The sequence below is a fragment of the Furipterus horrens genome, unplaced genomic scaffold, assembly GCF_987537825.1.
Source record: "Furipterus horrens unplaced genomic scaffold, mFurHor1.1.pri manual_scaffold_2, whole genome shotgun sequence".
Classification (NCBI taxonomy): Eukaryota; Metazoa; Chordata; class Mammalia; order Chiroptera; family Furipteridae; genus Furipterus; species Furipterus horrens.
This window is the reverse complement of record NW_028327172.1, coordinates 9621858-9649317: the sequence shown is the minus strand read 5'-3', so window position 1 is coordinate 9649317 and position 27460 is coordinate 9621858. Positions and strand designations below refer to the sequence as shown.

The 27460-nt window shown below is 40.5% G+C and overlaps 1 pseudogene; it reads left to right on the top strand.

Moving 5' to 3' along the window:
- The first annotated feature begins 187 nt into the window (after nucleotides 1-187).
- Nucleotides 188-13103, top strand: LOC150017767 (olfactory receptor 9I1-like; annotated as a pseudogene).
- Nucleotides 13104-27460: the final 14357 nt, after the last annotated feature.

Genomic DNA, 27460 nt, shown 5'->3' with positions numbered 1-27460 from the left:
TAATTTTAACATCTTTCACAATATCTAATTCTGAGATTGTCATAGTCTAAAATTTTCGGTTTATCTCATGGCAAGGTTCCAAGGTTCCCTCTGATTTAGGGACAAGATTGTTCAGTGCACCTGACCGGAGATTAGGTGGCAGATCATAGGGCTACAGATGCAGCCACACTAGATTTGTGCCACACGCATGCCAGGTCCACCCCATGGATTAGCTCGAATCATTCCAGCAGCCTCACAAGTTGGGTATAGCCATGACTATTTTATGGATGACCGAAGTGAGGCTCACAGGGGTTAAGGGAGTTGCCTAACTTGCCACGTACCTGGAAGAAACAGCATCAACACTTAAATCTAGGATCTTCTAACTCTAAGTTCTTTTCCTTTTCTGCCACAACTTGCTGTCCTCTTACAGAAAAAGAATTACACATTCTGCCAACCCAAGTCTCAATTTTTAAAATCATCGCACCTCTGAGACTATTAGGCAAATACTCATCTTCCATGGGAGAAGAGGATTAAGTTTGATTTTGGAGTTTTTTGGGGTAGTTTATGTTTTTTCTTCTTTCCTCCTTTAGGGTTAAGATAGACTTAGTTGGACCATATCCCATCTTTGGTATGTTCTTGGGAAAATTGCTTAACCAAATTAGAGCCTTAATTTTCTCAATCATAAAATAGAAAGATAATAATGATTTTGGAAAACTTAAGTGGATTTTTACCTAATGTGGTAGAGCGTGTTTATTTTTCAGAAAGACGATTTTGAGAATATTTCCCAGAAGGAAAAGTTTCATGACCAGGAAGTGACACCCAGTTTTGTATGATCTTACTTAAGAAGGGGTTTGGGGGCCAGGCAGCTTGGACGGGCCCAGGGTACAGGGCAACAATAGGCTCCTTGAACCCAGAACAGTTTACAAGAACAAAAGCAAAGGTCTATGAAGAGTAGACATTTTAAGAAGGCCTAGGGACACATGGGTTGGCATTCTTACTTGAAAAATGTTTTGTTTATTATATGTAATGTAGAAAAATATGAGAACTCTGGAGGGAGTGAGGAAAGACAGATAGTCGTACCTGGAGGAAGTTTTCAGAGAAGAGAGGACCTTAAACCTTGTGCTTACTTTAACTTGAAACGTTCTCCCAAACTCTTCTTTCTTTTGCTTCCAAAGGTTGAGTCCACTGGGGAGAATAAAGGTAAGTTAGAATAAAGCTAGACTGTGGGTTTCTGGAGAACTCGTCTTGTTTCCTTCTAATGACTGGTGTTCTGCTTCCAGAGACAATCATCTCTTTCAGGAGATCACCCCTTTGCTCCCCTATGCATTCATCCACTCTCCAATGTGGGTCAGAAGTTTTTCAGCAAGACGGTTCTTGAGGAGGCCACATGCCCCAGTTGCTCCAAAGTAACCTGGCTGGGATAAAACCCTTTGATAATTAGCAAACATTCATCTGCCAGTGCAGTTTTTGCAACAGCAGATATCAGATGACGCAAGAATACATTACAAAGAAGGGAGGCAGCCACAGATTAGGACTTTTGGCAGAACAGACAATTCTTTCTCTCAATGCTTTTTTGACAATATTTATTATCGTTTCCTGTAATTAAATACTCATTGAAATAACTGCACAGTAAGAGTACATGTACTGTATTGCAAACGTTCCCTGGAGTTATTTAGAGGGGAGAGAGGCAATTGGGACAAGGTAGAGAAGGTGAGAGAATATACCGGTAATGATAGTATTCCATTGACCATCCCCTAGGGAACTTGTGGAAATGGGTGATTGTAGAGTATTATTTATTACCTTCCTCCCTTGGGGAGATCTGGAGTACTTTGATGTATTACACAATTATTATTGTTGTGGTTATTAATGTTAAGCATTTTACCTAGAATGTTTTTGGGGACTTTTGGGAAGAGATGCATCTTAGGTTGGGTTCCTTAAAAAAGGATCAGAGACAGAGATTTTTGGGCAAGTGTTTCACTGAGGGAGTGCTCTCAGAAGAAACCTGTAAGGGAGGGAAGGATTCAGGAAATATTGTAGATAAGCAAAAATGCAGTTGCAGTTGAAATCTGGCATTGGTCTGATCCCGAGGGGAATTTGAGCATGAATTATCCTATACTCAGTTCTGCCTTTAGGCAAGGGATTTGGCCTTTAGTAGCCTATATCAATTATTCATTGACTGTGGGCTGCCCCCCAGAGGTGAAGTGGAACGCTCTAGACATTTCTGGGACAAGTGGACAAGTCCAGAGGAGGCTGTAGCTGCAGGCAGTTAGCAGCCACTGCTCAGAGCAGCTTACAAACTTCAGATATATCAAAGGTTGCAAAAAAAATATAGGTGAAAAAATATATATAGGTGAATCTTTGTCAGCTTTCAGTTGGGGAAATGTGTTTTTAAAACCAAAAAATACAGACAGAGACTATAAAGGGTATATGTATTTGTCTACATAAAATGCTTATAATTCCATATGCCAAAAACACCATATTAAAAATATAAAAGACAAAAAATATAATAATAATACAGAGGTATTTTTGACACAAGCAGAAGGCATCTCCTGTTGCATTTGCCTCCCAGAAGTAAATGAGAAAAGGGTGGAATATAAATGCAAATGTGACTTTAAACTGCTTTGGATGTAATGCTAAGTGAATAGTGATGTTTGAGATAGAAATCTTCTCCATCATGTGTGGGGATAAGAAATAGCAGTTTTCTAAATTACATCTGTTTTAATTCCAGTTCAAGATTAGAATAGTAAATCACAGTCATATATATATATATGTATATATATAAAATAATATTATATATAGATTTTTTTGGATATGTATTATCCAAGTGTGTGTGTATATGTATATAAATCTATATAAAACACACACACACACACACACACACACACACATATATATGCTTTTTGGGGTAGAACTTTGAGGATTTTCACACTCCAGAAAATTTGGGGATGCCTTTTGCCTTTGGTTATCATGACTACCCTTGAGATTGTTCAAGTGTGTATGGTATATAAGAAGAGGGCAATATTGTCTTCTTCGTGGCAAATTTTGAATTTAGTTTTCCTGTGGTTTCCCAGACTTTTAGGGTCTAGAGTCTTGGGGTATAGTGTTCAATGGCCCCAACAACATGACCTGCCCAATAAGAGGCCCCACCACTTTCCAGGGTAATATGGTGGACTGCAGATCTTTCCCACTTGAGTAATTTCCTAACAGTTAATTTTTTTCTTGTTAACTTCAATGGAACAGTATAAAACTAGTATACAAACTTTTCTCCCAATTAAAAAAAAATTGTCAATGCCTCTAAAAAATTCTGGAAGAATATTTAATAGTACCAGACTCTGTTTGGAATGTTTTATATGTATCATCTTTAACCTCCATGCCTTTCCAGGAGGGGGTATAGAGAAATGACGTAACTTCTCTTTAAATTCACAACGTAGAGGGAATATTTGAACCCAAACAACCTACTGCCAGAGCTATGTGCTAAATAAAGATGTTCTAATGCCTTTCCTGCCAACTATTAATAGCGCTTATTGGCATGGTCTGATTATAGTAGCTTAAATGTCTTCCTTTGCTCTTTTGATATTGTCCAAATATTTTATTGTAAGTGAGTTGTATTTATAATCAGCCAAATGACACCAGGAAGTACAGGATAGTGGGGAAGAGCAAGGTGTCTGGAGCCAGCCTCCCCGGGTTCCAATCTCAGCCCTTCCTCTTACTACCTGGGTGGCTATTTCACGTCTCAGAGTCTCAGTTTCCTCACTGGTAGAGTAGAATAATAATAGTAGCTAATTTATAGGATTGTCGTGAGTAGTCAATGGGTTAAAGATAGATAAAACTAATATAGTGTGCTAGGCACCGCTTTAAGTACTTTATATATATATATAGATTATTCATATTAGTTGAGTAAATGAGTAAGCAGGCTGCTGGAACTTCACATAATCACTTATTTCACTTGTGCCTCAAATGAGATTGGTCAGAAAGGGTCACCTTAAATTGATGATAACTCCTCAGAGAGCAGATTGCAGAGATAGCCCCCCCGCCCCGTCCATCTCCAAAATGAGATTAAATTGTAGTGAGGCTGCCAGACAGGACAAAGCTTGAGTAGGGAAGGAATTGAGAAAGCTAACTTTGCAGAGGTTATTTTCTGAAGGTTTCTTTTCTCTGGGAATCAGAGGAGCCTAATTAGAAGAAGCTTAGGGCCTGATTAGAGACCACCCACCCCAAATCAGTGGCAAATCCCCTTGCCCCGTTCTCCTAATTGCCTTCCTGGGGCACCCAGGATAGGTCAGAGATCCAGACAGCTATTAAAAGTACTCCTGCGGATTGTGGGGCTCACAAGCTACAGGTGCTTAAGATGTTTATTCATATGGCCCCCAAAGCCCCATTTAGACGCCGCACTCTGCTCTCAACCAGCCCAGTCTCTGGATTAGGGAAGGACTTCTTGGTCCTGCCAAGAGTAAGTGTGGCCATAGTAGATCAGAGAAAAAATGAACCACAGTTCAGATTCAAAATGGGCTTGAGAATCTAAATCTTGCTCCACACCTCCCCACCCCCCTTAAAGCTAGGGGGATCCTTTGGTTCTTGATCCAACAATTCTTTCATACTGATACCTGTATGATTAGGTTTTCAAACAAATGGCTTCTCAAACAGCCTCTGGAACAATTAAGTTTAAGAACTAAGGTTCCACTGTACATGTTAAATGCAATAATGTTTCAAAGAAGACTATGATAAATTAAAGATATATACTAAAAAAGAGGTATAGCTAATAACTCAATAGAGGAGATAAAATGGATTCATAAAAAATAATCCAAGGGAAGACAAGAAAAGAGGAACAAAGAACAGATGGGACAAACAAAAGTGTAGGACTACTGTTTCTAATATCTTATATCTATCAGGAAAGTAATTACTAAGGGAAAAACCTAGAACACCTTGTATTTACTTCTCAATATTGGAATGACATAAAGAATAAGTAAACATGATATCTAGACTCCCACAAATGGAACTGAATAGCTTTTGTTGATGATAATATTAGCATTGAAATCAGTTCTGTTTATGATGATAAAAGAGATAATTTTGGTTCAGAAATGCCTGTAACCTGACATGACTTGGAAGGATTTGAAAGAGGTAAGAAATTAGGCAAAGGAATGTTGGAAAAGGAGAGCTGAGGTACTCAGTATTGTCATAGTTGGGGTGGTTGCATGATTTGGAGAGTAAATTAGAAATAAGTAAAATTAAGATAACCTCTGAAAGTAAAACTTAAAACCAAGCAGAGATATTTTTTAAAAAATATTTTATTTTATTTAGCTTAAGCCATAGAAATTTTATTTTTTCCTTTTTTTCATTTTTACTCATTCTTCTATTACATTAAAGAGCAAGAAACTGAAACCTTATTTGAAAAATTAACAAACAGCAACAACAAAAAATACTGCCCGAATTTGGTGGAGGAAATAGACATACAAATCCAGGAAGCACAGAGAGTCTGAAGCAAGATGGACCAAAGAGGGCCATACCAAGACACATCATAATTAAAATGCCAAAGGTTAATGATAAAGAGAGACTCTTAAAAGCAGCAAGAGAAAAGCAGATAGTTACCTACAAAGGAGTACCTATAAGACTGTCAGCTGATTTCTCAAAAGAAACTTTGCAGGCAAGAAGGTACTGGTAAGAAGTATTCAAAGTGATGAAAAGCAAGGACCTACAACCTAGATTGCTTTATCCAGCAAAGCTCTCATTTAAAATGGAAGGGCAGATAAAGTGCTCCCCAGACAAGATAAAGCTTAAGGAGTTCATCATCACCTAGCCATTATTATATGAAATGTTAAAGGGATTTATTTAAGAAAGAGAAGAAGATCAAAACTATGAACATTAAAAAGTCAACAAATTCACAACTATCGACAACTGAATCTAAAAAAGACAAACTAAGCAAACAACCAGAACAGGAACAGAACTGTAGATGTGGAGATCATTTGGAGGGTAATCAGATGGGAGGGGCAAGGGGGAGAATAAGGGAAAAGGTGCAGGGATTAAGAAGTACAAGTTGGTAGGTACAGACAGGGGGATGTTAAGAAAAGTACTGGAAATGAAGAAGCCAAAGAACTTATATGCATGATCCATGGACATGAACTAGGGGGGAACTGCTGGAGGGAATAGGGGGTGGTGGGTGGGAGGAGGGCAATGGTGGAGAATTGGGACAACCGTAATAGCATAATCAATAAAATATATTTTTTTAAAAAGCTAGGAGTATCCAAGATGGCAGCAGAGTAGGTGGAAGCTACACTCACCCCCTCCCAACACCAAACTGGAATTACAACTAAAATATAGAACAAGAACAATCAACCTGTATAACCAACCAAAGACTAGCAGAACAGAAGTCTTATAACCAAAGATTTACAGAAGAAACCACATTGAGACTGGTAGGAAGGGCAGAGACGTGAAAAGGGCTGGCGCTGCTCCCATGTGCAGCGGCTGAGGTCCTGGAGGGATATCTCAGCTGCAGAGTTTCCCCTGAGGACAGTGGGGTCTCAGGCCCATGCTGGGCTCCCCAGCCCAGAGCTCCAGAGCTGGAAAGAGGAGCCCACATAACATCTGGCTGTGAAAATTAGCAGGGACTGTGCCTACCAGGGAGAGACTAGAGTCTGCTAGAGGCACAGGCACCCTCTTTTAAAAAATTTTTATTGAATCTATTAGGGTGACATTGGTTAATAAAATTATTTAGGTTTCAGGTTACAGTTCTACAACACATCGTCTGTATATTGTATGTGTGTTCACCACCTAAAGTCAAATCTCCTTCCATCACTGTATACTTGACCCCTTTTACCCTGTACTAACCCGCCTCCCCTTCCCTCCGATAACCTCCATACTCTGTTGTCTGTGTCTATGGGTTTTTGTTTGTTTGTTTTCCTTATTTGTTCACTTGTTGCTGTCAGTGTTATATCCCACATATGAGTGAAATCATACGGTTATTAACTTTTTCTGTTTGACTTTTCGCTTAGCATAATATTCTCAAGAGCTATCCATGTTGTTGCAAATAGCAGTGCTTCCTCTTTTCTTATGGCTGAGTGGAATTCCATTGTATATATATATGTACCATATCTTCTTCTTTAAAAAAAAATAATTTGTTTGTTTATTTTTAGAGAGGGGGGAAAGAAGAAAGAGAGGGAGAGAAACATCGCTGTGTGGTTGCCTCTCACTTGCGCCCCCAACTGGGGACCTGACATGCCACCTAGTCATGTGCCCTGACTGGGAATCGAACCAGCGACACTTGGCTCGCAGGCCGACGCTCAATCCACTGTACCATATCTTCTTTATTTGATCCTCTAACAAAGGCTACTTCAGTTGTTTCCATGTTTTGACCACCGTGAATAATGTTGCAATAAATATATGGGTGTATATATCTGCGATTGTTTTAAAAAATTTGGAGTAGATATCCAGAAGAGTTAGGTAGCATTCATGCCCATCTTACAGATAAAAGAGATGAAGTTCCGAGAGTTTAAGCAACTGGCTGGGATTTCACCCCACCCTGTGACAGACCTTCAAAGCATTCTAGTTCTGTGACACCATGCTGGTCTGCCTTTCTGCTGTTTTCAGAAACTTGCTGGAGAACATTTTTCTATATATTTATGAGTTTTTAGATTATATTTTATTGATTATGCTGTTACAGTTGTCCCAACTTCTTTTCCCTTTGTTCCCCTTGGCCCATATTTATGAGTTTCAATTCAAATAAAAAATTACCAAACAAGATTCCAAGGAAAAGGAAAAATTCGATAGGGACACTATTTTCATTTCTAGATTGAGCCACTTCTCTTTCTGAACACAGAGACAGTGTGGGTGGAGAGAGCTATGTTTGTTTTCTACTTTTTAAACATTTTGAGGACCCAAATCCACCCTGACCCTTTGAGTGGCCATCAGATCATCTTGTAACTCATTTCTTTATTCCCTTTTTCTCCTTCAGTCACCACAGACAGATGAGGTCAGTTCTAATATAGTGGCAGAGGCAGACTCACTGTCATCTAGGTCCATTTGCTTCTATATATTCCTCGCTGGTGTACAGCTTACTGCCTCACACAAAGGATAAAGGCAGGTCCTTTATGAATCTTCGTTCCATACCTCTAGCTGAGAGCAGTGGCTACTTAACTTTAGGCACATCAAACTTTATTCCTCACCATTTAAAAATAACTTTAAACCTAGCTTGGTGGATCTAAGTAGGTTAGTTTTGCTAAGCTACGTAAATACACCTCGATCCATGGCTTTATATTTCCCACTGTACGTGTTATTATAACAGTTTCTTCCAAGTGCAAATGTCTGGCCTCTAAAGTCATCTTTGCATGCCTTTCGTTCATTCCATGGTTGCCTCTTGACTCCTAGCTCAGTGCTTTCTCTGCTCCCAGATGATGGGGGTGGGGGCGTGGGGGGCCCATTCAACATCAAAGCCTGCTGGGCTTTCTCTCTTCTGAAACCCCTGTTCGTTTTCTGAGGGTTAGTGAACATTTGGGGGAGCATTAGTAATTTCCAAGAGCAGATGATCTCAAGGTCTTTCTCCTTTAGCTTTGGAATGTGGGAGCATCACATACCTTAGGTGTGTTTACCATTGGCTAATATAGAAACGAGGCTGGGGAGTCTTGAGCAGACATAACTGGAGTTGCAGAAGTCCAGCAGGGGAGGCCTGTCTGGAAGTGAGATATTTCTGTGCCTAATCAACAGTTAGATAACAGATCTCTGAGAATGTGAAATGCTAAGGTTGCTCAATACCACGGAGCATGGTGGGTTCATGATGGCATTAAAGATTCACTTTCTTCTTGTGCATCCTTAAAAGTCAGCAATTTCAACTATTTTGTGGGCTTCAAAAACAGGAAACGGCTGTTTCAGTGTTCTGTTCATATTGCTCCCTCAACTTAGTTTATCTAAATGGCCTAGGACCAAATCCTTTCCTCTGAGCATACACTGATTCATGGGTCTTCTGCCGCCTGGAGATTTTGTGGAGCTGCGATTTGTTTTTCCTAATTTTAATAATTAGGGAATGGATCTGTTGTTCTACCTAGAATTATCAATCATTTTGGACCAGTTCAGGAATTTAAACAATGCGTCAAAGGCAAAATGGGACCGTTCTTGGAGAGAACCAAACTTTCCAGCTCCTTGGAGGATCAGTCAACACTGGGCAACCTGGGTTTTCTTTAAGATTTCCCTCTGCTCATTGCAAACTGGACATACTGATGCTCAGAAGAATTGCATGAAGGTGTATGATAAGTGAGGAGATCCTCCCTGCTGTTCACTGTCTCAATTGGGGAGCCTGGTCACTGTCTTGAGGTTGGAATTTATGAAGATTCCAGAGCTGGTTTCAGGGGCACAGGCCTGGACAGCTCCCCAAGCTTTCCATTTTCTCCCTTGAGCCTCTGACTTTCTTCACCATCAACAGATTGAAACCAGAAAAGCTAGTGATCATGCTGCCTGTCATCTACTGGACCCAATAAGCAGAGACAGGGATTGGATCTTTATGGGCGCTTTATTCTGATTGTCTGCGATCTGAGAAGACAAGCGGATTTGTACCCTAACAGACTGTCTTAAATTCCATCATAAATGGGCCCTTTTTATAAGGAGAAGAAAGTGTAGGCAAGGGGTTTGGAATTCAGGGAAAAGGTTAATCGGATAAAAGCTTCAGCATCCTTTCATCTGTGCCCTGGGCGGTGGTTTTTGTGTCCTGGGGGGTGGTGGTCCCTCACCCTGGAGTACAGTGGCTCAGATACCATCTTGATTGCGTGCAGTCCTCCTGAGGCACAAAGTGGGAACTGCTTATGGTCTCCTGGAGTCAAGGTGGGTCCTACCTCCAGTTCCCGAAACAATAGATTTTTACATACATTGATTACTAAGCTCATTAGCTGTTACCTGAAACTGAAATTTTCCAGCGTTTGCATCCCCCATCATCTGGTTTAGGTTGAATCACAGTGTGTCTTTCCAGAGCCCATTTGGCCAAGCCCACTGGCGGCACTGTTATTGGTCTGCCGCTGGTAGGGCCGATCCTTCTGATTATTCTGGCATCTGGCCAACAAGCCATTTTATTTTGTATTTACTTATTCATCAACACCTCTTTCCAGAACAGACGTTAAGTTGACACTGAGACTCTGGAGGTCAAGTGCCTTGCCCAAGGTCACACCAATAGAAATGACTGAGTTTGAGTTTGTAATAACAAGCTGTCTGTTTGCAGGATCCATTTCCTTAGCCACGATGTTCTTTTGTTGAGATTGAAGCCTTACCTTTCCACTGAGTGATCATAGGCTGATCAGCGAGCCTTTGATGCCTTAGGAGCCTCTCTCTGTTAGGAGGCCGACCCTTATGAACAAAGTTTCCTTGAAAGTGTCTCACAGGACCTGAAGAACTCAGCATAGTTTGTAATGAAATTGGGGTGGTTCACTGCAGGTGATTTGTATCTTTACTTTCTATCGTTCTTGAATAATGACGTGTGCAAATAAACATGAATAGTTGCCCGATCCCCAGCATTTCTTGCTAACCTTCATCTTTTCAGCTAACCTTTTCTGACAGTCCTATTGAATACTCCTCTCCTTAGTTGGCTCTCCCAATTTTCCACACCCTGCTGTTCTTCTTTATAAAATTTTTCATAACATTTATTATCTTCTATCATGGTAGAAAATATACTTTAAAAATATATTGTATATGCTTGGCTCTCTGCTAGCATGACCTCTCTACAAGGGCAAAGATCTTTGTCTATTTTGCTCTGAGCAAGCAGAAGCATGCTTGGCACACTCTCAGTTCTCAGAGTCTTACTGAATAAATAAATGAATGCAGTCTTTCTCTCTCTCTTTTTCCCCTCTTGGGTCAGGATGATTTGTGTGAATTCCTTTCAGAACACAGCAAGTCATTGTGTTGGTCAAAGGTCAGAATTAGAATGGCCTGTGAGGAAAGAAAAAACTCCCCAATATTTACATTATCAGGAATTCAGTGGGGGGAAATCACCAGATGCTGACCTTCACGGCACCAGTAGTTGGGCTTTTTTCAAACATTGATCAAAGTTTCATTTTCTTGTTTATCTGAAATCCCATGAGATCTTTCTCAAATTCAGCTTTTATTTCAAGGTTGGGAGAATTACAAGAAGAACCACCTTTGAAGTACACATTCAGTATTTCCACTACCCCAAGTTATCGTCACCCGAAGGTACAGAAGCAAGATTGTCCAAGTACGTGGCAAACACTCCATCTGTATTAAAATTCTACTCAGTGCGTTGGCTTTGTGAACTGTGCAGGCTAATTCTGGAATGGCTCCACCCGTGTATCTCACAGATTGATATTGATCTGCCATTTTAAAAATTGGGGTAGGTCCTTTGGAACAAGAGAAGAACTTGGAAACCAGGCTATGGTGCTTGGGAGGAACAGAGGGGAAGAAGTGACTTGGCCCGTAACAGGTTGTAGAGGTCCTAACAGTGCTTTGCTCTTCACAGCTCGCTGTCTTGCACTCAGCTGCATTGTTTGTATATGCACATCAAAAGAACTGCAAAGAAAGATAAGAGTTGGTATTGAAACTCAAGGGAGCTGTGGACTAGGAGCTAAGATTCCAAAGTGCACATCAATCCAGGAGCATGTTACTCATATTGTTGTATGACTTAGAAAAAAATAAGTCTCGTGTGTGAGTCAGACCATGTGCGAGGCAGAATAGACACACCATGTCTTTCACACTAATATTGTGACTTTGGTGTTGAAATGCACATTAAACCAATCTCCACTGAGGCTCAGAAAAGATGACTTAACTTGCCCGAGGTCTCCAGGAATTTGGAAGTAAGTCTGATTTCAAAGTCCATGCTTTTCATGCTCTGCCCCTAGGGTTTCACCAACAAAATGGAATTTTCTGATTCTGCAGTGAGGCTGGTGACATTTTTAATTTGGAACCTCTCAGACATTTGGAAATGTCTAAGGAGCTGAGTTCTAGCTCTGACTTTGCCTCTTGACTGAACTATGAAATCATGAACTAGTCACTTTACCTCCTTGGCCCTCATATTCTTCTCTTGAAAATGGGATTAACAATTTATGCTACCAAGGATTTCTGAACAGTCAAATAAAATAAAGTTTGTAAAGACTGTCAAGGGCTTTACAAACTTAGAAGATGGTTATTAGAAAAATGATCAAATCCAGCCATGTTCGTCTTAATTTATCTTTAATGAGACTTCATTTTTTAAATTTTAGTGTGCAACCGAGGGTTCACGACAGAGAGGGGCATTGTGGTCACAGAATTCATTCTGATGGGGTTCCAGCTGCAGGCAGACTGCAGATGTGTCTCTTGGCATTCCTGGTTCTTTATCTCATCACCATGGGGGAAACTGGGGCATGATGGTGCTGAATCAGAATGACCCTTGTTCCAGACTCCAATGTACTTCCTCTGCCACCTTTCTTTCCTGGGCATTTACTACTCCTATTATTGTTCCTCAGTTGCTTGTGACCTTGGATACTGATAAGATGGTCATTACCTATGAGTGCTGTGTTACCCAGTTCTTCTTTATTTCCATTTTGTGTTAGTATTGAATAATGCCTTTTGGCTGTGATAGCCTATGACCATTATGTGGCGGTGTGTAACCGCCTCCTTCATGTCACCACACCGGCCAGGACACCACAGACACCCCTGGGGCTGGTGGCTAGGGCATATGTGGATGGCATGCTCAGTTCCATGACTTACACTGGGTGTGCCTTCTCAGTCTCCTTCTGTAAGTGCAAGTGTGTGGACTTCTTCTGTGACCTTCCATCCCTGCTGAGGCCTCCCTGTAGTGAGACCAGGCTATTGGGTGAATTATCTGCCTCTTAGCTTTCTGGGTCGTTACAACCAGCATTTCATTGACACTTATGTCCTCCTTGTTCATCATTCAGGTCATTCTGAAGATTCTTACGGTAGGTGCCAAAGCCAAGACTTTCTCCCCCTGTGCTTCTTACATAACTGACGTGGCTCTTCTCTTTGGGACACTCATATTCATATATTTGGACAGTGACATGGGTAAATCCCTCAGAGAGGACAAGATTGTGCCAGTATTTTACACAGTGGTCATTCCAGCGCTGAACCCAGTGATCTTTAGCCTGAGAAACAAGGAAGTGAAGTAGGCTCTGAAGAAAGCCCTTGATAGGATGAGGGTTTCCAAGTAGCATGAGACTTGAGCTTCATCAATTCAGTTCCTGCAAATCACCCTCTGGGTTTTCGGCTTGTCCCCTTAACACATGAACCAGATCTCATAATTACAAAGCATATTAGAGCAGAAAAATACAGTTGGGTTTCAGTGATTTATTTATTAGCTTTATGACCTTGATCCAGAAATTCTCTGCCTCAGTTTTCGCATCTGTAAAAATTTCTGCCTTGCTATGATTAAAGCCAGGATTAAGAGAGATGGAATGACAAAGGACTTTATGAATAATAACATGCTATAAAATGTAAAATTTATTTTTCTGACCTGATCTGGGTATTTCTGAGCGTTTTCTTAGCTGCTCGATTTTTTTTTTCTTACAAAGCTAATTTTTGCACCTTGAATAATTACAAAACAATAGCTTATTATTTACATATTAGGGGCAGTCACATTCTTTGGTTGTGGGTAGTGAATGTCAGCCTTGACCAGAAAAACCTCTTCTCAACTTTTAATCATATTCAATTTAGGCATCTGTCATGAAAAACACAAGTAGCTAAACAGACGGGGAAAAACAGCGAGGAAAGGAGATGTGACTGGGAAATGTTGAACTAGAATATGTTAGCCTACTTCCCAAGATAATGTAGGAGACCAAGGCACTGTAGAATAAAAGAGAGATGTAATGATTTGCATTAATTAGTGGAAACAATTTGATCTTGATGTAGAGCTGAACTGAATCCCATATATAACTTTTGAAATATTTCCTGATGACCAAAGGTCAGAAGCTCTATTTTATTTCTGAAGCATTGTTCGTGGACCATCTGCCTCAATCAATTCAAGCCGCTTTCTATTCTCGCATAATGAAAACCACTATCTACTTCCATCTCCTGTAGGACGTTTACTTTATTATCAGAAGACTGATAACTATGAATCCAAGTGCCACCTTTTAATGACCTCTGTATCTGCCAGAAATATTACTTGGGAAACATCACCATGGAGACTCAGTCTTATCCGTCATGTCAGAAAATATTTACTGACAATCTACTATGTATTGGACATAATACTAGGTTCTAGCGTATGGTAATAAATAAGATAGACATTGTTCCTCCTGGAGGTTAGAACCTGGGGCACAGAGAGATATTAACCCATTACAGAGTTAATTGACTTCTCGTTTGATATGGGAAAGTGGAACAAAAGAAGCACGGGGATATTGTTATACTATATAATGGGGTTTTGACCTAGCTTGGTGTGGTCAGAAAAGGCTTCCCTGGGGGAACTAACATTTAAGCTGAGGCTTAAAGAATAAGTATGTCAGAGTCATGGGTGGGGAAGACTATTCCAGCTAGAGAGTTGCAAATGCAAGGGCATGTGAAACAGGATGTCTTGAGGAACTAAGAGGAATGGCTGCTGCATAGGGAGTGAGGGAGCTTATGTGAAATGCAGCTGGAAAATTCAGGAGAAACTAGGTCACCGAGCCTTGCAGGCTCACTTAGGGACTGGTGGACTTTACTCCATGAGCAAGGCATGAAATGATACTATCTGAATTTTAAAAAGATCCCTTTGACTCTAGTGTGATGGGTGGGAGGAAATGGAAACACACCTATTTCATCTAAGAAACAAATGGTCTACCCCAGGGCATGGTGCTTCATTTGCACACAGTGCTGTACACTTTATTCTGGAAAACACCTTAAGCCACAGATAGCTACCAGGAGCGTGGCCATGACATTGGTCTAGGACTGATGCTTGACAAAATGTTGAAACTGGGGAAATATTCTTTCGGAGACATCCACTCTTTCATTGGTACACCTGTTCTTCCCTGAATTGCACCCTTCGAGTATACTCAGGTATACACCATGTGTCCCTCCATCAAAATGGTCATCAATTACTCCCACTTAAGAGGCTGACACATTTTCATTAACTCCTACTGTTACAGAGCCAGGTTCTCAAAATTCCCCAGAGCCTGCAGTTGGGGGATTGGGGAAGGGGGCAGCTTTCAAGACACCTTTTCATATCTATGGCCGATAGCTAGTGTCTTAGTTATGCAAATGGATTTGGTTCTTCCAATGCCCCAAGGGGATGGGAGGGATTTTGACCATAGAATGGTGAGGAAAGAGCTTACAGGGCCTCCATAAGATCCTACAAGTGGCCGCAATTAGTCACCTTGCCCACTACATCACTTGCTATAGTCAGGGATTTAAAATAAGGTGGCAGCCATTTGCACGGGGAAAACCATACGGTTTTGAAAGGGAAAAGAGAGAACCATGTGACTTTGAAAGGGAAAGAGAGAGCACCATGTGGCTTTGAAAGGGTGCGGAACCGTGTGTGATCCAGTGCAACATAGCACATGTTTTGCTGGAAGGTTTTACGGAGACCGATGACATCGCACCCCAGATCCTGAAGGAGACAGCTGACAGATAAGGGAAGGGGAACTTCAGGGCATGTTTTTGGCTTCTAGCCTTTTGGGGAACAAAGGAAGTGCTGGGCCCCGTGGGAGAACAAAGCCCTGAGCAGGAATGCTCAGAGCCCTTCCGAGGTTGGAATATTGTAAATAAAGACCTGTTTTCCTCAACACGAGTTGTTGGGTTTTACACCAAGGCATCAGGTGAAAGAACCCCCTTTTGCTCAGTAACACTACTATATGCCAGGCTGTGTTAACAGGCTGAAGAAATCACCCATGCAAGGAAGGCGTCTTACATTCATAAGGGCAGGAAAAACTTTCAAGTAAAAAACAAATAAATGGACAAAATACTGAACAGTGAGTGTGCTATTTTTGATAGGGGGAGGTGCCTCACACTCTTCCCACCTTCCACTTGGTAAGTGGTAACCAACTCTGCCTATAAATAAATGACCTTTGATGCATGCACAATATTTGATGCATATATGATTGCTTTAGAGCAGCGGTTCTCAACCTTTGGGTCACGACCCCTTTGGGGGTCGAACGACCTTTTCATAGGGGTCGCCTAAGATCATCGGAAAACAGATATATAATTACATATTGTTTTTGTGATTAATCATTATGCTTTAATTATGTTCAATTTGTAACAATGAAAATACATCCTGCATATCAGATATTTACATTACGAATCATAACAGTAGTAAAATTACAGTTATGAAGTAGCAAACAAAAATAATTTTATGGTTGGGGGTCACCACAATATGAGGAATTGTATTAAAGGGTCGTGGCATTAGGAAGGTTGAGAACCATTGCTTTAGAGGTACGCAAAGTGGATACAGATAAAATAAATTTTAGCATGTTTTAGGGAACCATCTTCTGATTGTGAGAAGGCACTGGAAGAAATAGCATTTATATTGAGTTTCCAGTTATATATATTAATACATTAATGAAAACATACACAAGTTACTTAATATGTGTCAGGCTCTATGTCAAGAGGTTTTATTTACTCATTTATCTCGTTCTTGCAATAGATGCTACAGATAATCTTTTAGAAAATAGAATTCTGTGATAGCTGATTTTTTTGTGTGTGTCAATTTGAGTGAGTCACAGGGTGCCCAAATATTTGGCTAAACATTATTTGTGGGTGTCTGTGAGGAGGTTTCCAGAGGAGATTAGCATTTGAATTGGTGAACTCAGTGAAGCAGGTTGTTCTCTGCAATGTGGGTGGGCAAAATCCAACTGGTTGAGGGCTTGAATAGAACAAAAGGCAGAGGATGGGAGAGCTCATTCCTTCTTCTCTGCTGGACTGCATGAGCTAGAACATTGGTCTTCCGAACTTGGACTGGGATTTACCCCATCAACTTCCCCAGTTCTCAGGCTTTCCCGGGTCTCCTGGAGCGTGGGACTTCCCAACTTCCATTTAAAGGATTTTATGAGACAATTTCTTACAACAAATCTCCTTCTGTGCAATAAAAAAATCCAAAAGTTTTCTAACACAGTTTTATTATTATTATTTTGTGATAAGAACACAACATAAGATCTACCTTCTTAGTAAATTTTTAAGTATACGATATACATTGTGGAGATGGTTTCATGGGTTTATACTTGTCTCCAAACCCATCGAGTTGTATGCATTAAATATGGACAATTATTTATGTCAATTATACATCAACAAAGTGGTTGAAGAAAAATCTCCATATTTATATCCAATTAGTTCTGTGTTTCTAGAGAATTTTGAGTAATAAAATCCAGTCAGTAATATTATAATCTTATTCTTTTTATCCCCTTTAACTGCTAAGTGTATTCTTTTTAGGGTTTTAGAATTAATAAAATTTTAACTGTAATACTTTGGCCTCAATCTACCAGAAATGATATAGGAAACACGAAGAAAGCAGACTTTCAGACTTTGTTTTGAACTGACCCATTTAATTCAACACACCAAGAGGCCCCAGGGCCATGTTCTCATCATTCAGAACACCAAAAAGTCACATCACCAAGATGGTGGTATAAGAGACCCCAGTTTCTGTTCCCCACAAAGATCAGAAATTAGACAGCTATCTGTAAACAAAAACTGCTCTGGGAGAGCTTAGGAATCCACTTAAGAATCTTTAGCAACGCAGTAAAAAAACAGACCTGAGAATAACTATACAAAAAGGTGAGCAAGACCAGCTTCATGTTCCCTCCGATCATTCCATCCCTACAGCTGGTACTGCTCAGTGCCAAGAGGGGATGGCCCAGCTAGAAAGAGTTTCCCTCAATGAGAAAGGGGTGGTGAGGTAAGTGACCGGGGTCCTCTGCCTTTTGGGAATTGCACAAAAGACCCACTTAAGTTTTATCCCACCCAGAGACTGGCAAATCTGAGTCGTAAAGAGATGGCTAAGCACAAGGAAGGAGGGCAGGGACTTCCGGTATCAGCCACACAGTGGGAATGACCATGGTTCCCGGTGACCTGCTCTGCAAAGGACCCCAGCAGCTTTCACCACTAGCACAGCCTCCACAAACCCCATGCAGATTTCACCCCCCAGGTTTTCGCGTTTACAGATGCCAGCCACCTGAGCGCTTCTCACCCCTTCCCCCCATCTCCCTCCTCCAAACAGAACCAGGGATCTGCACCAGCAGCCAGCCCAGGCCTCTGCAGCCTAAACCCTGAAGCCGGCCCCCAGGGCCATGTGAGCACTTGCAGACCTGACTTCCATCACAGGCTTCCACTGCTGTCAATGTGCTTGTGGCAAATCCTGGCAACAGCAAGGACATATGTTAATAGCCACATTCTGACAGCTGCTGATGGGCCTGGATCTGGTCCTGACCCCTGTCTCTGGCCTGCGCCTCTGGGCTCACTTCCAGCCAGCCCCTCCAGCTGTGCACCTGCCCACCTCCAGCTGTGCACCTGCCCGCCTCCAGCCTGACTCCCATTTGCTGGCCTGCTCTGCTGTATACATGCCTATGACGAGACCCTTCAGCCACAAGAGTGCATGCCAACAGCCTTTTGACACCAAAAACAGAGGCAACAAAAGCAAAATTCAGCAAGTGGGCCTGCATCAAAATAAAATGCTTCTGCATAGCAAAAGAAATAAAATAAAAAGGCCACCTACGGAATAAGAGAAAATAACTGCAAAGCATATATCTGATAAGGAGTAAATGCCAAAATATATAAAGAACTCATTAACTCAATAACAATAAAACAAACAATCCAATTAAAAATTCCCCCAAATTGGGTTTAAAAATTAAAATAGAAAAAAAGCCTGGTGTGGATGGCCAGGTGCTACAGCCAATTAAAAATGGGCAGAGCACCTGAGTAGCCATTTTACCAAAGAAAATATACAAATGGACAGCAGGTACATGCAATGATGCTGAACATCCCTAACCATAAGGGAAATGCAAATCAAAACTTCAATGAGATATTGCCTCATTGCTGTTAGAATGGCTGTCATCAGAAAGACAAGAAATAACAAATGCTGGCAAGGAATTGGAGAAAGGAAATTCTACTGCACTGTTTGTGGGAATGTAAATTGGTACAACCCACAGTGAAAAAATAGTGTGGAGATTCCCCCCTGCAAAAAATAAAAATGAAACCACCACAATGATCAAGCAATCCCACTTCTGAGTATGCATCGAAAGGAAATGAAATCACTATCTAGAAAAGATATCTGCTTTCCCATGTTCATTATAGCATTATTCACAATAACAAAGATATGGAAACAATTTGTGTCCCTTGACAGATGAATGGATAAAGAAAATGTCACACACACACACACACACACACACACACGGTAATACTATTCATTCATAAACAGAAAAAAATCTGGCATTTTGCAACATCATGGATACACCTTGACAACCTTATGCTAAGTGAAATACATCAGAGGAAGACAAATACTGTATGATCTTACTTTTATGCGGAATCTAAAAAGTTGAACTCGTAGAGAAAGGGAGTAGATTAAGAGACTAGGGGTTGGGGAAATGGGGAATGTTGGCCAAAGAGTATAAACTTTCCATTATATGATGAATAGTTCCAGATCTAACATACAGCATTGTGACTATAGTTAATAATACTGTATTGCATACTTGGAAGTTGCTATGAGAATAGATATTCTTTGTTTCTTTTTTTAATGTATATTTTATTGATTATGTTGTTACAGTAGTCCTGTTTTTTTTTTTCTTTTGCTTCCCTCTGCCCAGTATACCCCTTCCCTCCACAATCCCACCCCCCTTAGTTCATACCCATGGGTTGTGCATATAAGTTGTTTGGCTTCACCCTTTCCTATATTATTCTTAAATTCCCCCTGTCTATTTTGTACCAACCAATTATGCTTCTTAATCCCTGCACCATTTCCCCATTTCTCCCCCTTCCCCCTCCCAGCTGATAACCCTCCGAATGATCCCCATACCTATGATTCTGTTCCTATTCTGGTTTGCTTAGTTGGATTTTGTTTTTATTTTTTAGAATCAGTTGTTGATGGTTGTGAGTTTGTTGTCATTTTAGTGTTTACAGTTTTGATCTTTTTCTTAAATAAGTCTCTTTAACATTTGATATAATAATGGCTTGGTGATGATGAACTCTTTTAGCTTTACTTTGTCTGGAAAGCAATTTATCTGTTCTTCCATTTTAAATGATAGCTTTGCTGGATAGAGTAACCTTGGTTGTAGGTCCTTGCTTTTCATCACATTGAATACTTCTTGCCAGTCCCTTTTTGCTTGTAAAGTTTGAGAAATCAGCTGATAGTCTTATAGACATCTCTTTGTAGGTAACTTTCTTCCTTTCTCTTGCTGCTTTTAAGATTCTCTCTTTATCTTTCATGTTTGGCATTTTAATTATAATGTGTCTTGGTGTGGTCCTCTTTGGGACTAGCTTGTTTGGGACTCTCTGTGCTTCCTGGACTTGTATGTTTATTTCCTTCATCAAATTTGGGAAGTTTTCCTTCATTATTTTTTCACATAAGCTTTCAATTTCCTGCTCTTCCTTTTCTCCTTCTGGCACCCCTATGATTCATATATTGACATGTTTAAAGTTGTCTCAGATGTTCCTAAGCCTCTCCTCATTTTTTTCAATTCTTGTTTCCTCATTCTGTACTGGTTGACTGTTTATTTCTTCCTTATGTTCTAAATCATTGATTTGAACCCCAGTTTCCTTCCTTTCACCTTTGGTTTTGTGTGGATTTTCCTTTGTTTCATTTAGCATAGCCTTCACTTCTTCCCTAATGTATTTGTTGTACTTAAGAATATCTGTCAAACCTGTGAGCGTTTTTATCACCAGTGTTTTGACTCTATGTCTGTTAGGTTGGCTATCTCCTTGTCACTTAGTTCTCCTACTGGAATCTTGATCCGTTCCTTCTTTTGGGCCATGCTTCTCTGTCTGCTCATCTTGACAGGCTCCTGTGTTTGTTTCCCTCTGTGTCTTAGGTAGAACTGTCACTCCTGTTACATTGTAAGGGGTGGAACCTTAGGTGTTTGTCAGTATGGGCGACGTGTTTCACCATGTTGTGGCGCTGTATGTTGGGGAGGGGTCTGAGAGGGAACAATGCTGCTTGCTTAGCACTTGCCCCTTTTCCAGGCACTTCTCCCACTTCTGTATGGGACTGGTGGCTCTAGCTGTTGTCCTGGTTGTGGTTCCCAGACTGGGTGGGTCTACACACACTCCAGGACCATGGGGGCCCTTTAAATCAACAGACTCTACTGAGAGACCAGCAGTTTCTGCCTCCACCCCAATCCTCACTGCTTTGCACAGTCAGAAGCAATGAGGCTTTATTTTCCCTGGCACTGGAACTGTGAGTTGTGCGGTCTGGTGCTGGGAGCGCTTCCCAGGTGTCCCTCCCTACTCTTTAAAACGTGAGACTGTGCTTTCTGCTGGCCTGCCACTGCCGCTGCTGCTGCTGCCACCACACCACATCCTCTTCGCTCTGGCTCCACCCCTCATACCTGTCTGGATGAGTATTTCTTCTTTATATCTTTGTTAGTTGGACTTCCATGCAGCTTGATTTTCTGGAACTTCTGATCGTCTCTAGTTTAAAGGTAGTTGCATTCCTTCTTAGTTGTGGAGGGAGATGTAGCGTGTCTGTCTAGGCTTCCATCTTGGCTGGAAGTCCCGAGAATAGATTTTAAACATTTTCCCCGTAATGACAACAACAGAACCAAAAATGGTGATTCTGTGAGATGAAGAATGTGTTAATTAACCTCATTATGGTAAACATTTCACAACACATTATGTGCATCTTAAACTTACACCATATCATAAGTCAGTTATATGTCCATATAGCCAGGAGACAAAAGAACAACACCAATACTTTAACTGTGATTTCCCTTTTTCACATATATTTATATGAATGCATGAATGCAGGTGTAAAGCCAATGTAACTAAATTATTACATAAGAACATGAATATAGGGTAGAATAATGGAGTAGAGCCCACACAATACATAATCTTGGCCCCTTGGTTTGATATATATTTATATATTTACTTTTGTGTATGGGTATGGATATCATATGGGAGAGTCATAACACTTCTGATAAGAGCAGCAACAGCCACAAATAAATTATTGTTATTTTTGGTCATGGAGACTTATAGAGTACAGATATAGTTCTCAGGTTTCTTTTTCCATCCTCCTGTTGCTCACAGCCCATTTGTCTAACCTACAGGGAGGGGATGATGCTATCATGGCCTTGTGCAAATGGCCGCAGGCCGCTCAGATCCCAGAACCTCCCCTCCCACTTATGGATCTCCCATATCTTTTTGGCAGCAATAGTGGTAGAGGATAAAAAAAAAAAAGAGAAGGATTTTGGTTAAATTTTTTGAAAAATTTGTGATGGAATTCAAAGAAAATAAGATAGCTCTCGGTTCTTTTAAAGAAGATCATTAGGGCCAGTGACTATCCAGTGTGGCTCAGTTGGTCGGGCATCGTCTGGCAAAGTAAAAGGTCGCTAGTTTGATTTCCGATCAGGGCACATGCCTGGTTGTGGGTTCGGTCCCCAGTCGGGGTGCATATGAGAGGCAAGCAATTGATGTTTCTCCCCTGTCTTTCTCCCTCTCCTCTCCTCTCTCTAAAAATAAATAAATAAATAAAAGTCTGAAAAAGTTTATTGGGCTGGTATTGGTTAATAGGATTATATGGGTTTCAAGTGATAGCTCTAGGTTCTGAATCTCACTTTGCCTGATGCTGAATTCAAACCTCAAACACTATTTTCTCCTGAATCTTACTTGGATAGAGAGGGTAGGAGGATAAATCACTTGAGAAACTGGGGAAAGCTGACAGAAGTTGAAAGAAAAGTAGGCTGCCTGCCTCCCTGCAGTGCATCTGCCAGCTTGTGCGTGGAGACCAAGGCGCTTTATGGACATGATACAATTCATCCTTTTAATCCCGTTGGGAAAGAAGGCCTCAGCTGTTTTCACTTATCTCTCTTCAAAACCACGAACTGTTCTGAAACTGTTGAAAAGAACATTGTGTCTTTTTCTCAACTTACCTTTATCTTTATTTAAAACATAATATTACAAACACACACAGAAATGACAGCAACAGCCATAACAAAAGTACTTTTTTCTCTTGTAATGGAATGAACATCTGAATTCTTTCTGATTCTACCCTTAGCAAATGTGCTTTTTTGGGTTTTGAAAACCCTCAAAAAGGTATTGTATAAATAGCTCTGCTGTACCTATTACTTTATATTTTCACTATAGAAATAGTTAAAATATTTTATACATTAATTCAATAAATAACTATTTTTAAGGGGCTACTATATGCTGGGCACATTGCTAGCAGGTTGGGAGTTACATCAATGAAGAAAATAGACAAAGCTTGTTTCCTTTGTGGAGAAGGTAGACAATAAGCTGAATATAATAAATAAGTAAATGATATAATACACTGTATGGTATATTAAAATGTGTTGAGTGCTATGTAAAAAAGCTGGAGACATAAATTTTATAAATGTTAGTGGCTAATTCCCTGTATCAGAGATACTAGATGAACTGCTAGGAGGTAATTATTTCCTTTCGAGGACAAACATAATCTCAACTATGTTCATTGAATAACAGCTCCCATTATCTCTACCCTCTTAGCCCCTGAAAATTACTATTATATTCTCTGCTGCTATGAGTTTGACTATTTCAGATGCTCGTAGAAGTGGAATCCTGCAGTATTTGTTCTTCTGTGACCAGCTTATTTCACTTAGCATAATGTCCCCAGGTTTATCCACATTGTAGCAAATATCAGAATTTCCTTCTTTGTAAAGACTGAATAATATTCTACTGCATATACCACAAATGTATATACCATCCTTTGATGGCCATTTAGGTTGTTTCGATATCTTGGCTATTATAAATAATGCTGTAATGAATCCGTCGTCGTCGGCAGCCGTCCGTCTCGAGAGACGATGGTGTAGCTTCTTAAGAGTCTATCTGCATCGCCGAGAATGGCTGTGCAGTCCGACTCGGGAGTGACATGGTATCTGTCTCCTCCCGTGTTGAATCGACATCTTGTGATGACGCTGAAGCTACAGAGCCTGGGCAGGGTAATATGGAGGGTCTGCTGTTGCCCATGCAGCAGACCCCCCCTCTCTTCGCAGCTGAAGGGTCCAAGGGAAAGACGGAGTCGATACAGCTTGGGTTCAGGTGCGCCGCAGGAGTTGCCGGTGTTGACTACAACGTCAAACCGCCTTAGGGACTCCGGCTCCGGATTTTCTGTCGGGGTTTACTCCCTTAGCCTTTCCCCTGAAGAGGTATGCCGCAAGGCAGCGGAGGTTTTTTGGAGTCAGAGTTTTCCTTCTCTGACTGTAATGAATATTGGTGTACATATATCTATTCAAGTCCTCATTTTCCATTCTCTTGGGCACAATATCTAGAAGTGGACTTGCTGGGTCACACGGTAAAACTTTAACATTTTGAGGAACCACTTACTATTTTGCACAGTGGCTGTACCATTTTACATTCCCATCAGCAATGCACTAAGGTTCTGTTTTTTCTACATCCTTATTAACACTTGTTACAATTTTCTGTTGTTTTCCCTCTTTGTTAGCCATTCGAATGGGTGTGAATTTGTATCTCATCGCAGTTTTCATTTTCATTACTTTAATGTTTAGTGATATTGGACATCTTTTCATGTGCTTTTTGGCCATTTGTATAACTTCTTTGAAAGAACGTATGTTCAAGTCCTTTGCTCATTGAAAAGAAAAGGTTATTGTTGAGTTGTATGAGTTCTTATATATTCTGGATGCCAATCCCTTGTCAGATATATGATTTACAAATATTTTCTCATCCTGCGGTTTGCCCTTTCACTCTATTGTGTCTTTTCATACACAACATTTTAAATTTTGATGAAGTCCAATTTATCTATTGTCTCTTTTGTTGCCTGCGCTCTTGGTGTCATGTGTAAGAAGTCATTGTTAAATCTAGCGTCAGCTCGCGCCCCTGAGTTTTCTTCTAAGAGACTTACAGTATTAGCTGTTCTGTTTAGGTTTTTTATTTATCTGGAGTTAATTTTTGTATATGGTATAAGGTAAGAATCTAATTTTATTCTTTTGCATGTGGGTATCCAGTTTTCCCAGCACCATTTATTGAAAAAAAGCACTTAACTAACACTTTCTGAAATCCTTAGTACAATGAGAGGAGCTATGGTGTAAAAAGTCATGAGATTGACAGAAGAGGGCTCCGAACTCGTCCTCTGGCCCACCCTCCTTCCTTCTTTATATTTTTGGTCCCATTTGATCGACGGAGAAAATTAAGTCCGGAATGTTAAATAATCCCAGCTACTGCCACTAAGTAGCAGCTGTGTTTTAAAGCTGCCATTGAGAAGGCGGAATCACATTTTTCACTTTCACAGTTTACCTGGGGGAGGGGACACTCTTCAAGGAGGTTGAATCCAAACTTGCAAGAGTGTGAAACTCTTCAACATGAATAGTGTTTTCATGATACAAACGATATAAAGTAAAAGTCTCCTGTGTATGGTTTGTGGGGCTGCACAGACAGTAGAGTGCAAGCATTGGGCAAAAGCTCTGGGATAAACATGCTGGCGGAGTATAAATCTAGTGAGTATTAGCTCATTATAACCACGTGGATGCACCCAGTCTCTGATGAGAAAAACAAACAAACAAACAAACTTCTAGATGATGTGGTCATTGAATTAAGGTCTAGTTTCCATTTCTTTACTTGCATGGAACTACCCCAGACATTAACACAACTGTCTTGGTTGTGATGTTACTCAGTTTCCCCAGGAGCTCTAGGTGCTTACATTTCCTTTCCAGTTGGAACCATCATCTACTGTAGGTTAGGGAATTGGTATAGAAGGATACTCTGGAACAGTTTAGATTTTCCCTTTTTTAGGGACCTTGGCAGGGACACTATGGAGTTCACTAGACTGTTGTTGCATTTCCTAGGAGATTTAAGAAAACAGACAAACCATGTGGAGATCCTCTAGGCCAGGAAAATAGAGATCCTGAGTCAGAAATTACAGATTAAGTAGAAAGAATCAAGAGGTTTGGTATGAGAATCTGGGGTGGGCGGTGCAGGTGTGAGCTAGTGCTGGAAGCCATGATATGACAGGGACAGGTTCGATGAGAAAATAAAGGATAAGAACAATTAAACTGGAAGAATAAGAACATTTAAAATAAGCTAATTTCTGAATTCCCTGCAAAAGGACTGTTTCCATGTGCAGTGAATGGGAGATCCAGAGCCTGGACACATTGGCCAATCTTTACTTGGAAATATCTCATTGTTTTAACTTGTATTTGTCTGGTTATGAATGAGGTTCAGAATTGTCCCATTTGTTTGCATCATTTATATTTATTCTGTAAGATTTTTATGTGCTTTGTCAATTGACTTGTATGAGTAATTTGTACATTGGGGAAACCAATCCTTTGTCATTTGTGTTGCAAATTTTTCCCCAAGTTTGTCTTCTGAGTTTCTTTGTGGTGTCTTAACCTCCAAAAATGTTAAAAATTAAGGTAATTAGACTTATTCTGTGTTTTCCTTTGTAGCTTCAAACTGTCCTGTTGTGATTAGGAAGTCCTCTTTTAGATAATCAAATTATTCACCCATGTTTACCCTTAGTTTTGTTCAACTTCATTTTATTTTCATGTCCAAATTCTTGGACGTATTTGGAATTTATTTTCCATTTGTTTGGGAGGTCGCTCAGGAACGTTGTCTCCCACTGGAACATGGGCCTCAGGAAGGCAGGCACTGAGCTTTTCCTACCTGCCAATGTGAGGCAGTGCCTGGCACCTGGCAAGTGTGTAGTCAACAGCCCTTTAATTAGTACTTGAATGAAATTCCAAAGGGTAAAGGGATGTGCCAAATCTATTAGAAGGAAAACCTTTATCTTTGGATTTTATTTTTTAAAAAAGAATAAAAACAGAGTGGACCAGGCCCAGAAAATAAAAACAAGATGAGGAAGGAACTGGAAACCAAGTTAGACAAGGAGCTGGGGGTGCTGTCACGGAGAAAGCTCACTGGGGATCTCCTCTTTCGTCTGGCAGTGAGATGGGCTAGAGCCAGCAGTGCATGCTTTGGCTTTCAGAGTTTTAGGAAGACCTCTGGAATGAACTGCTCAGAGAGGGAACAGGTTGTGTTTGGAGGTGGTGAGCTCTTTTCCCTTAGGGGCACTCAAACATACAGCTTTGGGAATCTTGGGGATTGTTGTAGAAGAGCTCAACTTCCAGAGTCAAGCAACAGAGGGATGTGGGTTGAAGATAATTGAATAGGGAGGGGTGGGGAACTGTGATGGAAGAGAATAAAGGCGCTAACACCTCTCAGCTCTAGCCAAGTGTTACTACCCTAAGTTAAAGAAGATTTTTTTTTCCAAGAAAATATAAAATTAAAAATTTAAATATGACATTTCTTGATTTTTTAAAACATTTTCTTCTAATGGGCCAAACAAAATTTATCTGCTGGCTGGATTTCTCTTCTGGTCCACCAGTTCACAACCCCTGTTTCAGATAGAAGAACCATTACATATAGAATATTACTGTCTGGCCTAGATGACCTTTCAACACTCTTCTACCCTTGGCTC